At 37.6% G+C, this 15,573-nt stretch overlaps 1 protein-coding gene across 2 annotated transcripts in view; it reads right to left on the reverse strand.

The window, feature by feature from the left end:
• The window catches only part of HMG20A (high mobility group 20A), a 75,175-nt gene that overhangs the window by 40,294 nt on the left and 19,308 nt on the right, over window positions 1-15,573 (reverse strand). The window contains exon 2 of one of the 2 annotated variants that reach the window (XM_044232059.1): window positions 5,567-5,646. The exons of the other annotated variant lie outside the window; for it this stretch is intronic. The gene's annotated coding sequence lies outside the window, so the exon portion shown is untranslated. The remainder of the gene's footprint in view (window positions 1-5,566; window positions 5,647-15,573) is intronic. 2 annotated transcript variants of the gene reach the window in all.

A 15,573-nucleotide genomic window follows, 5' to 3' on the forward strand; every position in this document is an offset into this window, starting at 1 on the left:
CAACTGGATAAACAGATGGCAAGTATCTATATGAAAAGATGTTCAATATCACGTCACTAAGGAATTGAAGTGAGACAACGAACTACCAATACATAGCTACTAGATATGGTTAAAATCTGTAACGGTTAACTAATACTAACACTAACACTAACACTAACACTAACACTAACACTAACACTAACACTAACACTAATACTAATACTAAACTAATACGGTTAAAATCTGTAATGCTGATGACACCAAATGCCGATGTGGATTTAGGACAAGAATTCTATCCACTGCTGGTGGGAATGAATGTAAAAAAGGTACAGCCACTACGAAGACAGTTTGACAGTTTCTTACAAAAGTACATTCTTATCAACAATTGAGTTCCTTGGTATTTACCCAAAGGAAGTGAAAACTTACATCCACTAAAAACCTGCACACGAATGTTTACGGCAGCTTTATTCGTAACATCAAAATTTGGATGCAACCATGTCTTTCAGTTGCTGAGTGGATAAACAAACTGTAATACATACTGATAACGAAATATTATTCAGTGCTAAAATAAGTGAGTTATCAAGCCATGAGAAGACATGGAATAAACGTAAATGAATACTACTAAGTAAAAGAAGTCAATCGGAAATATTACGTATGATATGATTCCATCCATATGACATCCAGATTAGGCAAAATATGGAAACAGTAAAAAGACAATGACTGCCAGGGTTAGAGGGGAAGCCGGGGTGAACAGACAGAACACAAAGGATTTTTAGGGGAGAGAAACTATTCAGCACAATACCACAATTGTGGATATATAATCATTCATTTGTCAAATCCCACAGAAGGTACCACACCAAGAGTGAACCCTAATGTAAACTAGCGTTTTGGGTGATGATTATGTTAATCAAGCTCACTGATGTAACAAATATATGGTGTTGGCTGGAGATGTTGATGGTGGAGGGGAGTATGGCATGTGTGAGGACAGGGAATATGTGCGAATTCTTTGTACTTTCTGCTTGATTTTGTTGTGAACCTAAAAGTCTATAAAACATAAAGTTTATTAATTAAAAATTATCATAAATATTATATATTTAATATTATAATATGCAATTTATAGTAAGATAGACCTGCTATAATCATGCTTAAGAATAAACACAACTGATTTTGATATGCGTGCAATTTAACTAGAGTAGGTGAAAGCACAAAGGCTTACTAGAGAATAGTCTACCAGCTGTGAACATTAAGCTAAGAGCAGTCAGTAGGCTGTAAGCATTAATCAATATGTTTTACAGAGGGAATAAGAACACTGGCTAATCCCATCAGGCAGTTAACTGAGGTTCAGTTAAGTGAAATTCAGTTAAGAACTCTTTCACTGCAGGTTTTGATATGGGAGATGAGAAGGAAAAAGATAATTAAATACCCCCCCCCCTTTTTTTTTAAGATGGGGTAGTTAGTATGGGGGCGAGAACTGACATATACATATAAGGCTTAGGATTACTTCAAGATAAGGGCATAAGAAGGTGTGTGTTAGGCTGGGGGTTTGGTGGGGGCTCTCTATTCCTAAAATCTAGAGCCTATGCTCCTGTAAGTATAAACATTATTAATTTATACATATACATTTTTAAGATTTACCTTTTTAAGAGAGAGTGTGAGCAGCGGGAGGGGCAGAGGCAGAGGGAGAATCTCCAGCAGACTCCCCACTGAGTGTGGAGCCGCATCTCACCACCCTGAGATTGACCTGCACCGAAATTTAAGAGTTGGATGCCTTATCAACTGAGCCATTCAGTCACTCCTATTATTAATTTTTAAAAATGTTGGTAGGGTAGGGACGCCCGGGTGACTCAGTTGGTTAGGCAGCTGTCTTCGGCTCGGGTCATGATCCCCAGTCTGGAATCAAATCTCACATCGGGCTCCTTGCTTAGCAGGAAACCTGCTTCTCCCTCTGCCTCTGCCTGCCAATCTGCCTGCTAGCATCCTCTCTCTCTGACAAAGTCTTTTAAAAAAAAATGTTGGTACGGTAGTGTAGGAAATATTTTTATTATTTTTTAAAGCTTTTATTTATTGGGGTGGGGGGCAGGGGCACAAGCAGGGGAGCAGCAGGCAGAGGGAGAGGCTGGCTCCTTGCTCAGCAGGGAGCCCAATGCAGGACTTGATCCTAGCACCCTGGGATTGTGACCTGAGCTCAAGGCAAACACTTAACAGACAGAGCCACCTAAGCATCCCATGTGTAGGAATTAAACAATAAAGAAATGGATTCATTCACAGAACAAATATTTTTTACTTTTTTTTTCTAATCAATTTTATTATTATTTTTTTAAATAAACATATAATGTATTTTTATCCCCAGGGGTACAGGTCTGTGAATTGCCAGGTTTACACACTTCACAGCACTCACCATAGCACATATCCTCCCCAATGTCCATAACCACACCCCCCTCTCCTGACCCCCCTCCCCGCAGCAACCCTGTTTGTTTTGTGAGATTAAGAGTCACTTACGGTTTGTCTCCCTCCTGATCCTATCTTGTTTCATTTATTCTTTTCCTTCCCCCACCAAGCCCCCCATGTTGCATCTCCACTTTCTCATATCAGGGAGATCATATGATAGTTGTCTTTCTCCGATTGACTTATTTCACTAAGCATGATACCCTCTAGTTTCATCCACGTCATCGCAAATGGCGAGATTTCATCTTTTGATGGCTGCATAGTATTCCATTGTGTATATATATCACATTTTCTTTATCCATTCATCTGTTGATGGACATCTAGGTTCTTCCCATAGTTTGGCTGTTGTAGACATTGCTGCTATAAACATTCGGGTGCACGTTGCCCCTTCAGATCACTATGTTTGTATCTTTGGGGTAAATACCCAGTAGTACAACTGCTGGGTCATAGGGTAGCTCTATTGTCAACTTTTTGAGGAACCTCCATGCTATTTTCCAGAGTGGTTGCACCAGCTTGCATTCCCACCAACAGGAGGGTTCCCCCTTCTCCATAACCTTGCCAGCACACAGAACAAATATTTATTGAGTATCTAACATTTGAGGCACTTTCTGTGTACTGGGATAGAAGCAGTAATCAAAACAGGCCAAAAATCCCTGCCCTCACACAGCTCACAGTACACTGGGACAGACAGACAAAAAACAAGATTAAAAAAAGTAAAACAAATAATGTCACATAGTGATATGCACTAAGAAAAAAATAGAGCCAGTGAAGAGGCTAGGAAGAGTTCAAGGGAAGGGGGTGTTTGGAATTCTAGATAGAGGCCAGGAATGACTTCACTGAGGCCTACAGGAGGGGAAGGAGAGAGTGATGCATGTATGTGAGGCTAGAAAGGTCAGGGCAGGGCAAACAACCAGTGCAAAGGAGGATATTGAATGTGATGAAAGGAAGCAAATGTGGCTGGACTAAAATAGGGGCAAAAACAGTAGATGAGATCTGAGAGCTGACTAGGGACCAGACAGCACAGGGATCTATCAGTCATAGTAAGGACTTTGGCTTCTTGCTCTGAGATGAGAAGCCACTTTCTGAGTAAGACACAGTATCTAACATTTCTAGGACCACTCTGCCTGCTGTTTCCAATGGAGAAAGTCAAGGTAGAATAAGGAGTTCATTTGGAAATCTACTGCAATAATCCACCTGAAAGATGAAGGTGGCTTGGATCACAGTGGCAGTAGTGGAGGTGGTGAGAAGTGGTTAGATTCTTTCTTTTTTTTTTTAAGATTTACTTATTTATTTACTTGACAGAGATCACAAGTAGGCAGAGAGAGAGGAGGAAGCAGGCTCCCTGCTGAGCAGAGAGCCTGATGCGGGGCTTGATCCCAGTACCCTGGGATCATGACCTGAGCTGAAGGCAGAGGCTTTAACCCACTGAGCCACCCAGGTGCCCCTGGAGAAGTGGTCAGATTCTTGATGTGAAGGTAGAACCAGTCTCTCAGTTGAAAGTAACTAAAAAAAAAGTTAGGACATATTTCAACTGTAGAATCATAACCTGTTTAGTAGTAAAGGGTGGGCTATACTAACAATATGCTACTTGCAATTTTTGTGAAGCTAAATATTATACAGTGTTTTTTGGGGCCACAAAGGAAATAATCCAGCCCCCTTTTAATGCAAATGCTTGCAGAGTTTACATTTTACCAACAAATATTTGTTGAGCACCTTTACTGTGTGACCAAGACTGTGCTTGGCGTCAAGCGGTACACATTTGCTTTATCGGATTTTACAGTATGTTATGGTCCTTGGCCTAGAGATACTGTTCTCAAAACAACAACAAGTGGGAAGAAGAGGCAAGAATTAGAAACAAATATAAATCTTTCATCTCTATCAGTGATTTTTTGAAGTAAAAGTTTTGTAAACTTTTAGTCAGATATTTTCTTTTAAAAACATGGATGTATTAGATCATCAAAAGAAACCTAACACTGTTCAGATTTCCTTTTAGACAGCTTGATTACTGTACGTGAATTTCCCCCCGACACTGGAACCCTGATAGCACATTGTTATCATAGGACACAAAATGTGTTGTGAGAAAAAAAGAAAACCCCAAACATCTAGCAATAGTGTTTCATATTGGGCATAAAGCACAGAAATAACACAGGGAAAATACTTACCTCTTACAAAGCAAAAATCTGTCCTTTAGAAGCAGGGTATTGTCTTCTGAGTTCACAGTCCACCGATCTGGCTTTTTCATGGTGGATGGTGGGTCCCAAGTGGCCCTTCTTACACAGACTACCTAAGCGCTGCTTTTATTATTAGTAAACAAGGAGATAACCGCCCGAGTAAGACAACTTCTGGCCCAATACCAGAACTAAGAGTTCAAGGAATTCAGTAAGACTTGGCATTACTTTATCTGGGTAGAGTACGTTGCCAAACAATTTCCTGGGACACTTGGGTACTATGAAACAGTAAAAAGGTAGGTGTGTATGAGGTGGGGGTGGAGAGTACAAGGAAGGTGGGGAAGAGGAACACCCTAACGGGCATACTCCCGGTAGGAGGCCGTTATGATATACAAAGAAGTGTTTTCAACAATATGCAATGTTATAATCTAATCTTACATTTGGAAAACCAATGCAATTAAGTATAAAATGCAGAAAGTTAATGTTCTTATTTGGTGAAGACACATGTGTATATTTTTGCACTTACTTCTTGGTGAGTCTCATGGAGGGTATATTAGAATAGAGGAATTTTATGTTTATCAACAGGGGAAATGAATTTTAAACGAGTCTGAAAATAGTTTTAAAGCTGAAAAATAAGGCTTTTCACAGTTTATTATATGTAACTATGATATGGATTGAGGACAGAACTAAATAAGGTTGACAAGAAATTCTTTTCCTTTTACAGTTCATGACGTACCGGCGGGACAGATGGACAAACAGTATAAACATGTAAAGGCTGTAGCTGATGTGTGTCAAGATATTTATTTAAATCTATGAGAAAAACAGGGAGGAGACAGATGAATTGAACAGACGGAGTGACCAGCTAACTGCTCATTATCATAATAAATTCACAGATGCAGTGGAGATCTGAAGGCAGCAGAAAATACCAGCTGAGTAAGTGCCTGGGAAGGAAACACTTAGCATGGGGTACTCACATGTTTCGAATCCAATTTCATATCAGGGAGGTAGATAGGATTCCTTTCTTGCTCTAAAACAAAATGGTTCAAGCCTAAATCTGAGGAAAGCAATACATGAGAGAGCAGAAGAAACAAAGGTCCCTAGTATTTTGACCTGAACAAAAACTTACTAGTTAACAGTTCTAGGGGAAGGGTCCTTATTGGTTCAAGGAACAGTGCTCCTCTATTTTCTTATATTTTATACTGTTCTCTTCAGCTCAAACCTGCAGCTGTGAAACAAGACTGCAAAGAAGAGATGGAAAGAATGTTCCTTTCTATTACAGGCAACAACTCCCAAACTTTTTACCCTTTCAAAGCCGATGAATACTAAAAAATGACATGCTTTGAGAAGGAATATTGGAGATCATTTATAAAAACTAGAGTGTAAAAAAAGGGGAAAGAGACTCCATCAAAGTGTTCTTCATTTTAATCAACTCACAAATTAAAGTCTCTTCCTAGGGGGAATTCCTAAAAGAAAAACAGAGAGCTTTGGGTAGTAGGGAATTTTTCTTCACCCAAAAGTTGAAGACAAAAAAGAAAACAAGTAAGACATAACTGTAATGTGCTTAACAGAACAGTTTCAACTGAAAAGGAGATTTAAAACAGAATTATAGTTCTCTATTTTTTATTTTAAATCTTGAATCTTTACAACACTCAGGACTTCAGAAAGTAAACCAATGGTCCCTGAATTCAGCTTTGACATATTTAATGCTCCAGGAGTACAGTTTCCTAGGAACACTGTTCCTTTAAATACTCTACCCAGTATGATAAGGCTTCACCCTTCATACACAGAACCTCCAGGCTCTCACCCACCCAGGCCAATTCCAACCAAGTGGCTGGATGTTATCTTCCTGGTTTATTATAAGCTACCTGTTTCATTTCATTCCCCCCCCTTTTTTTCCCAAGATTTTATTTATTGATTTTTCAGAGAAAGAGCACATGCAGGGGAAGTGGCAGGCAAAGGAAGAAGGAGAAGCAGGCTCCCCGCTGAGCAGGGATCTAGCCTTGAGGCTCAAACCCAGAACCCTGGGATCATGACCTGAGCCAAAGGCAGAGGCTTTAACTCACTCATCCACCCAGGCGCCCCGGGTTAGTTACTTTAAAGAAAGAGGAAAGTGCCGTCAAGAATTGTAGGCTTTTTAAACTTCAATTTTTTAAACTTCAACTTTTAAACTTCAATTTTAATTTCGCACACAATACATGAATACACTTTCTTTTTTAAAGTTTGGCTACACATAAAGCTAAAATTCTCTTTGACCTGATTCTTTCCACTCCCCTCTCCAGAAAATATGCCATTAGAGGAGTTAATAGCTTATTGCTGAAAGGAGCCGTAGAGAGAATTTCTAGCGATATATTCATTCTCTCTCTCTCTCTCAAATCAGAATTAGCCCTACAGGGCAGAGAAGAGTAAACATGTCTAGCAGGAAGAGCACGAGGGCAGTTTATGAACTTGGAGTTTTATATTAAAAAATTCATTTAATTCTGCATTCAATTTTATAGAATAGTGTTTAACACATGAATGTTTGAAACTAGAGGAGACCAGGGAAAAGCATCTTGTACTTTTATAAAATTAAACATTTCCTTATGAGTGCAATACCACATAGCACAGATTAGGTTCACCTTCCTGGCAGATAACGGACACATTTTGATACTGAGAAAAAGAAGTATTGTGACTTTCTGGTTCTTCTCTACTATACAGCAATATAAAGAGAAATTCTACTATTGGCTAGAAATGTATGGTTAACTCAATTTATACTGTTATTTTTCCAGATAAAATTACATGACAATACACTGCAATTATTATACAAAGTCCCATTTAATTATGGAAAAATAGGCCACGACCATGTGTTTAATATGGCTTGGCGTTTCCCTAAAAGGTTTACTTCTGAAAATTACAATATATCTGAGGTTAATCAATGTATATTCTTAGGTCACTGGTAGAAAAAGTAACAAGATTTTTATAAAGTTATTTTTATAAAGTTATTTTACTTCTTGCTAATATATCTTGAGATATACTTCAAACAGAATATACTTAATCCATCTCTAACTCCACTGTCATCTCTTCCCCTTCAGACTCCAAATCTAGTTAGAGGAAAAAGCTCATCATTACCATGTTTTTCCACAGAAGCATCTTCTCTGGAGGCATTTATTCTTATTACAACGTCTCTCTAAATATCTAATTTGGTTCTGGGTGTTTAGTAACATTTGCATATTTAAAAGACAAAATTGGTAACTTAAAATCAAGATGTGCCAATGTGAACAATGAGGACATTCTATAGCAAGTTCACTCACAATTTTGGGGTAGGGGGAACAAAACACCTCAAATTTTTGAGAAAGGATTATGTGCCATATGAACTACTGGCAGGCAATCTGAGGTGGCAGAAAGCACTCTGGGGTCAGGGAGTTCGGCCGTGAGTTCAGGCTAATGCCACTAAGTAAATGTCTTCTGGGATCCCTAACCTCCTCTGGCCCAAGTTCCTTTATCTGCTAATAAAGGACAAAATGAATTCAAGTTTGTTCATCACACCATAACAGAACACCATGAAATTATTACATTCAATTAAATGAATTAAAAACGATTTTACAAACTAGCAGAAAATAGGAAAATATTAAAAATTCAATATAAAATCACAATAATGAACATATACGTACATACACAAACACAAGGTTCCCGAAGCACAGTATGTACTTCTGAATTCTTCTGTTAGTATTTATTTGCTCTCTGCGAGTGCATCATGCTTAAAGTGAAGGCTCTGAAATCAGACTGCCTGGATTCAAATCCCATCTTCTATTTTCAGCTACAGAAGCTGGGCAAGTTAATAGCTCTGAGCATGTTCTCTCATCTGTAAATGAGGATAATAACAGTACCTACTACATAAGTTATTTGAAGAATTAAGCCATGTAAAGCAGGTTGTATGGTATCTACCACATAGTAAGGGCCCAATAACAATAATGATAACAGTAACAGTAGCAAGCACTTCTTGAGTGTTTACTAAGTAACAGCCACTATTCTAAAACTTTTACATGTGTTATCCCATTTAATCTTCAACTACCATGGGGTAGATACTATCAATAGTTCTTATTTTATAGCGAACTACCAACAGAGAAGATAAGTAATGTAACCAAGTTAACTGTGGTAGTCATCATAGCTCTTCACAAATATTTTTAGTTTTCTTTTCAGGAACCACAGTAAGATTACACCATGGAACTCAGAGGGTCAATCATAGTAGCAAGAGTCCAAAAGCAATTTTCCATGTTCCCTTCCTCCATTACAGTGACCGTGTTATATCACAATGGAGTTTATGTCAGTCTCCTTGCCTAACTGACCAAAAATAGCATACCTCCCTGTTAACCCACTTTGGAAAAGTAGCATGAGTGAGGGAAAAAAGCCACTGAGATCCTACAGTGGTTTTGTTATCATAGCAATAAACAAGTCTATCTTGATAGTAAATTTCAGATTTGGTGTCATCATAATTATCTACTTACTCGCAGCTAATGCTGAAAGTTTAAGATTTATATTATGGGAGAAAATAATACAATTCTATACATTTCTTTCTTTTTTATTTTGATGTGTGAACCAATGAAATGAAGTTTAGTTTAGTATCTAGTTTAGTATCAGTATTTAAGAATCATTGGTCAAAATGTATTCATAATCTTGGGCTAGGCAGACTTTTTAAAGAGGAAGCAAAAAGCACTAACCAGAGAAAAGAAAAATGATGAATTAATAAGTTCACCAAAATTAAGAACATCTGTTCATCAAAGACCATGTTAAAAGAGTAAAAAGTCTGAGAAACTTCAGACTGGGAGATAATATTTGTAACACATATGTCCCCTAAAGTCTCAGATCCAGAATGTATAAAGAACGCCTACAAATAAATGACCCATTTTTTTTCAAAAAGGGATAAAAATAAAGCAAGTGCTTCATAAAAGAGACTATCCGAATGATCAACAACCATAGAAAAAGAAAAAGATATACTATAACATATTCACCAAAATGGCTAAAACGAAAGACTGACAATACACAGTGCTGGCAAGCATGAGAAGAAACTGAAATTCTAGTTTGTTGCTGGTGGGAATTTAAATGTGCCCAATCCCTCTGGAGAACTGTTTGTCAATAACTGCTAAAATAAACCTATCCTATGAACCAGGGACTGCATTCCTAGTAATATCCTAGAGAAATGAGTGCTAATGTTCACCAAAAGACCTGTAATAGGGATGTGCATAGCTCCATTATTAAAAAGAGCCTCAAACTGTAACCAATGCATGTTTTCATCAACAGCGGCAAGGATACATTATGATATCTTCTTACAATGAAATGAGTGAACGACTGCTACATGCAACATGGACAAACCTCACAGACAGAATGATGTCAGAAGAAGCCAGATGCAGAGAGTAAATATTCCATGAATCCATTTAGGTGACATTTAAGTAAAGGTAAAGCTACTTTTTGGGGACAGAATCAGCATAGCAGTTATCTACGGTAGGGAGAGAAAGGGTACTGACTAGAGAGAGCCTCCTAAAGTGCTGGAAATATTTGCAGATGTGTGTGTGTGTGTATGCACAAATTCATTGACTTATTCACTGAAGATCTATGTACTTTCCTGTAAATACCACAGTTATAAAAAATTAAAAGTAAAAAAGGAAGCACTGGTTTAAATAAGAATTCTAGGACCAAAGGTTCTCACAGAGATCACCAGGTCCAACTCAACAACCAAGGCTCAGGTGTCAACCTGAATGTGTCTCTTGGGAATGTATGAGAAGCTCTGATTTTTCTTTATAATGAACCCCAAACCAATCATTCCCAAGGAGCTTCTACCCTTGGGTTCTCATTCTACTCTTCTGTGGACAAACAGAACAAGTGTGCTCCCTCTTCCAAATCGTATTCCCTCAGTTATCCTAAGACTAACTTGATGCCCGCTGAGATTCCTTTCAGCTCTAAAAATTCTGTAACTTTGTATTTTTATTAGTCCACATTTCTTTCATTTGCTCTTTCTCTCTATCTCTGTAGAACTTTACTCTTTCAACCAAAGTATTCTAAAATTAAGCTTCACCCTGAGTAACCAGGTATTAGATTTGTACTCAAAATGTGAATTTTAAATGATCACTATTTACAGTATATAGCTGGCTACATCTGTATGCTAATGAGAGCAGGAAGGAACATCTCTCAATACATTAGAATACATCAGAGTTCCTTATGAAAGATCCTCAGCTCACTTGGATTTGAAGAATACTTACCATTAGATGTCTAGGTTGGGAAGATGAGAAGTGTATTTCTTAGACAAAGAATAAGTCAAGCCAATGGTGATTATTTTGGCCAGTACATACCTTATTTGGTATGTATGAATATATGGAAAACACTGGTTATGCCTAAAGCAATGAATCAGAGTGTGTGCACTTCATGAATAAACATAAAAGGATTTCTCTAACCTCAAAGAGCCAAGTGAAGCATTCATGGAACTGTGTATTTTAAGGCATTCAACAGTCTCTACAGAGTAAAGTTTAGGAGATAAATGTAAAACCAGAATGAGATTTTTCTCACACTCAATGCATACTGTAGTAGCATCCCGGCATTCTGTTTAAAAAGTTTGCCTGTATTATCATTTCATACCTATGATTGTCCTTTTACACTGTTACAACCTCATATTCTTACCATTTTGTCCTTTGGTGAATGGACTAGAACAATAATCAAGACAGGCTCAAGATTATCTACAAAATCTGCAACATGAATTATGCAAAATGAAATGTATTCATTTCATGACTCTGGGGAAGTTTTGAGGCAGAATATAAAAGTAAGAACAAGAAGGAAAATCTACTAACAGTAATGCTTTATTGTAATCTGGGAGAGAAATTCTTGCATGGCTGTGCTTTTCAAGACTAAAGGTGCTCTGAAATTCGTGGTTTTAAGGAGATAGCAGAGAAATATGGATAGATTAAAAGCCTGAAGTAAAGGTCATCTATCAGATTGAATTAGGGAAATCTTCAACATAACCTAAAGATTCTCATCCACAAAAAGGAACTGAAGGCTTGAGCTGCACACTTCTCAATGATGTACTGATAAAGGAGAAAACTAAATATGCCAGGATTTCCGAGTGTAGCATTTGACATCAAACTCAAACTTTTCTGAACTCCTCTGGAGCTGCCAACTTTTTATTCATCGAATGCCTGGCACTTAAACTCTATTATCAGGAATATTCCTTTAATGTGCTATAAGCAATTCATACTTAACAGCTATAAAACTGAATCCATCATCTTTTCCTCAAAATCTGTCCCATTCCCCATGTTCTCCATGTCGGCTTAGAGTATTCTACTCTGTCACTAAGGCTAAAAACATGGAGCCCTTTTTGGCATTTCTCCTGCTCTTTACTGCCACAGTGAATTCCCTCACCAGCCCAGTTATTCTGTCCTTTCTTCTGTGTTCCTGTTACTACTGTCTCAGTTAAAGCCGTCAGCTTTCTTGGCCCGAGTACTCCCAACAGCCTCCTGCCTGCCTGTCCCTCCTGACTCCAAGCTGTTTCCATGCAACTACCAGTGATCGTTCTAGAAAAAAATCTAATCATGCATATCATTCCTTGTTTAAAGTCATTTAAGAGGCTACCCATTATCTTCAGGTATTTTTACTTTTTTTGTCTTAAAATTCTGTCCAAAAGCATAAAAGTTATGCTTGTTTGAGTCTTTAAAGTTCAAATGTTCTACACTTTATGATATCATTAGATATAAAGTAGTAACATTTGGACTGTAATCGGGAATGATCACCTTAAACCAGTTTCGGGATCGGGAAAAGGAACATTTAAATGAAATAGATCATGGAAAGTTTATAGGGCGGTTGGGTGGCTTAGTTAGGTGAAAGTCCGACTCCTGATCTTGATTTTGGCTTAGGTCATGATCTCAGGGTTGTGAGATCAAGCCCCTCATCGGGATCCCCACTCAGTGGAGAGTCGACTTGAGGATTCACTCCCTCTGCCCCCGCCCCACTTGCACTCTCTTCCTCTCTCTCTAAATAAATAAATTTTTAAAAAAAGGTTTAAATTAAAACAATGTATTAAAAATTATATTTTCCCTACATTGAATTTACATCTTTAGTACCATCTCTTTGTACTTGCATGAAATATCTTACAAATTTATCCTCTAGGTTGTAAGATGAATCTGGCTTGATAATAAATTGTTACACAAAGCTGGTAAATATTCAGTTAAAAAAAAAAAAAGCAGCCCTGAACTTCTCTTTAAGTAAATAAAAGAACAATAAACTATATCATTAGCTTGTATCCAGGAAATGAACTTAAGTATGAAAAGATAATAAAAGTAAGTATTATAAGATTTAACACTCTATATGCATCGTTAGCCTTCTACCTATGATGGAGTTTACTCTTAGTTCTTGAACTGGAAAGATTATTTTCCACAGTATCGTACTGAAACACATGTTTACCTCTTCAGATTAACAAACTATTCAGATAGAGTAATTTCTAGTCTCTCCCATAACCCTCTTAATTACAGTATCTACGTTCTTTCCTGCAATATATTTCTGTTGTCATCAACTCCCAAATCTCTCGAGAGCAAATGCCATTCAGTATTACTATACATGCGTTACCAAGTAAGGTAGGGAAGCTATGAAACTGACTGAGATCCCATGATTCCAGTTTAATTTCAAATCTGCCTTCCAGGCTCCAAAAACACATCAGCACTATTGTAGTAAAGTAGGTTATAAGTTTTAGGTGATGTGATTTGTTTGAAAGACAAAGAGCAGAGTGTAGAGCAGACTATTATGGGTCATAGCAAAGTAAGTTCAGATCTGTAGCTACAATTTATTTTTTATTATGCATATTAACTAAGTACTGAAACTATAAACATGAAGCCCAGCTAAGAGTTGAACACACCAGGTTACACACATGCTTTTCCTACCTTCTAAGAGAGCCCAGTTCCAAAAAAGAAGTGGAGGGGGGAACGATTTAATAATTTAAGTGCTTGGGAGGAAAAAAGCTCTCACAATTATTATATTATACTCATAAAGTGATGTACCACTGAACTTAAATCCACTTAATCTATTAGAAAAACAGCATTTTGAATTTCAAATCTTTGAACTCAAGACTCCTATTGGATGATGATAAACTGTTAACTAACAGGATAGTGTCCTTGATATCAAAATGGTTGCTGTACCACTGGCTAAGCATTTTCTACTTTTTATTTTATTTTTTTAAAGATTTTATTTATTTATTTGACAGATCAAAGTAGGCAGAGAGAGAGGGGGAAGCAGGCTCCCTGCTGAGCAGAGAACCTGATGCGGGGCTTGATCCCAGGACCCTGGGATCGTGACCCGAGCTGAAGGCAGAGGTTTCAACCCACTGAGCCATCCAGGCGCCCCATTTTCTACTTTTTAGTAACAAGGATGTAATTACACCGATTCATCCTTAGTCTTCCACCCAGCCCCATGGAGCAGCAAGATTCATTTATAGGGTAGCACTCTAAGGTGGGACGCAAATCGAGATCAATTCCAATCCTGTGCACCAGGATTATTTTATTACATGACAGACATTAAGCTACACACAAAAATTGAGTTGTAATTTCTAGTATGATAAGGTTTTACTTACCTAAAAAAAATTAAGCTCTTTGCAGAAATGAATACAACTCTAGAAACAGTGACATAGACATAAAAAGGAAAGATTATAAACAATACATCTACTCTGCTCCTTACCAATGACAATGCTAAACAAATCAGAGAAGACATAATTAGTAATGGCTGAAAGCTAGAAAGACATACTTGGCTCAGGTCTTTCTTGGTACAATAAATGAACCTGTACACTATCCTCAGTATCATGTATTGCTAGAGAATGATTTTAATTAAACGCCAGGGAGAAGAAATCCACCAATTAGAATTTTGCAAGCAGTTTGTTTTGCTAGGAAATAAATGGCTAGCAGCCGACATTGTCTTTCTGGTAAAATAAAGCTCCTCTTTCCCCTTTTTTGAAATAAACATAAAAACCATTGTGTTTATTTAATACACTCCCTAAATTGGCAATTAGCTTGAAAAGACTGTTTTTACATATGGCAGAGTTCCCTGTACTTAAATCTCCCCACCCCCTCTATAACCATAGTGTACCATATTTGTATGTTGCTATAGTACTATAGAAAGAAATTCAATATTTCTCTATTATATTATTTCACTAGCTCTAGAGTCAGTGATCTACATTTTAAAAATCTCAAGAAAAAGCCGGCAGTAACAACCAGAGGACTGTGAAATTCAGAAACTTATTTAGTCATACCCGAGAGCAGACATTTAAAAACTCCTATGAGCCCTAATTTCATCGATATGAAAATAGCTATGGATGTCTGGTGAATCTGCAAATATCAACAAATGGATGAAGCTCTAAAAATTTTTTCACCAAGAGAGAATTAACAATTTTGCTAAAGGTAGAATAATGATGATGTTGATGGTGATGTCAGAAACTTGGCTTTTCAAAAGCATTAAAAAATCCACATTCTTGTTCTGCGCCCCTTCCCCACCATGCCCCTGAATCTGATTATATGCTCAATAAATACCTGGCATTTTTTTTTTTCAATTTATGGGATAAGTATGGTATCTAGACCTTAGAAATAAAGAATACCTCATTTACTATACATTAAGAAATATGATAGGGGCACCTGGGTGGCTCAGTGGGTTAAGCCACTGCCTTTGGCTCAAGTCATGATCTCAGGGTACTGGGATCGAGCCCCGCATCAGCTCTCTGCTCAGCGGGGAGCCTGCTTCCTCCTCTCTCTCTGCCTGCCTCTCTGTCTACTTGTGATCTCTCTCTGTCAAATAAATAAATAAAATCTTAAAAAAAAAAGAAATATGATAAATCTCTTAAACTGTCCCTCCTGAAATGAAATTTTTTTTAAAAAAGATTTTATCTTTTTATTTGACAGACAGAGATCACAAATAGGCAGAGAGGCAGGCAGAGAGAGAGGAAGGGAAGCAGACTCCCCAGCGAGCTGAGAGCCCGATTTAGGGCTCG

Source organism: Neovison vison, chromosome 13 (assembly GCF_020171115.1).
Source record: "Neovison vison isolate M4711 chromosome 13, ASM_NN_V1, whole genome shotgun sequence".
Taxonomy (NCBI): Eukaryota; Metazoa; Chordata; class Mammalia; order Carnivora; family Mustelidae; genus Neogale; species Neogale vison.